Here is a 270-nt window from a genome sequence, read left to right on the forward strand (position 1 = left end):
TGCTTAGGGGCTTCTGGTGCAGGTCCGAACTGAACAGGGCTGCTTACACTGTAAAAAAAAAAAACAATAAAATAACAAAATAACAAAAAAACATGATAAAAGGAGTCAACACTTTTAAGCCTCTTCTATGATGGGTGCTTGCTTATATGGGGACAGAATTAAAAAGGAAAAAAAATGTGAAAAGAACTTATACTCCAATTTGTGCATGTACGTATACCATGCTAGAGGCACAAGCGCAGTTTAACTTCATTTCGTATTTGCCTTCTTAGG

Source organism: Plasmodium cynomolgi, chromosome 12, assembly GCF_000321355.1.
Source record: "Plasmodium cynomolgi strain B DNA, chromosome 12, whole genome shotgun sequence".
NCBI lineage: Eukaryota > Apicomplexa > Aconoidasida > Haemosporida > Plasmodiidae > Plasmodium > Plasmodium cynomolgi.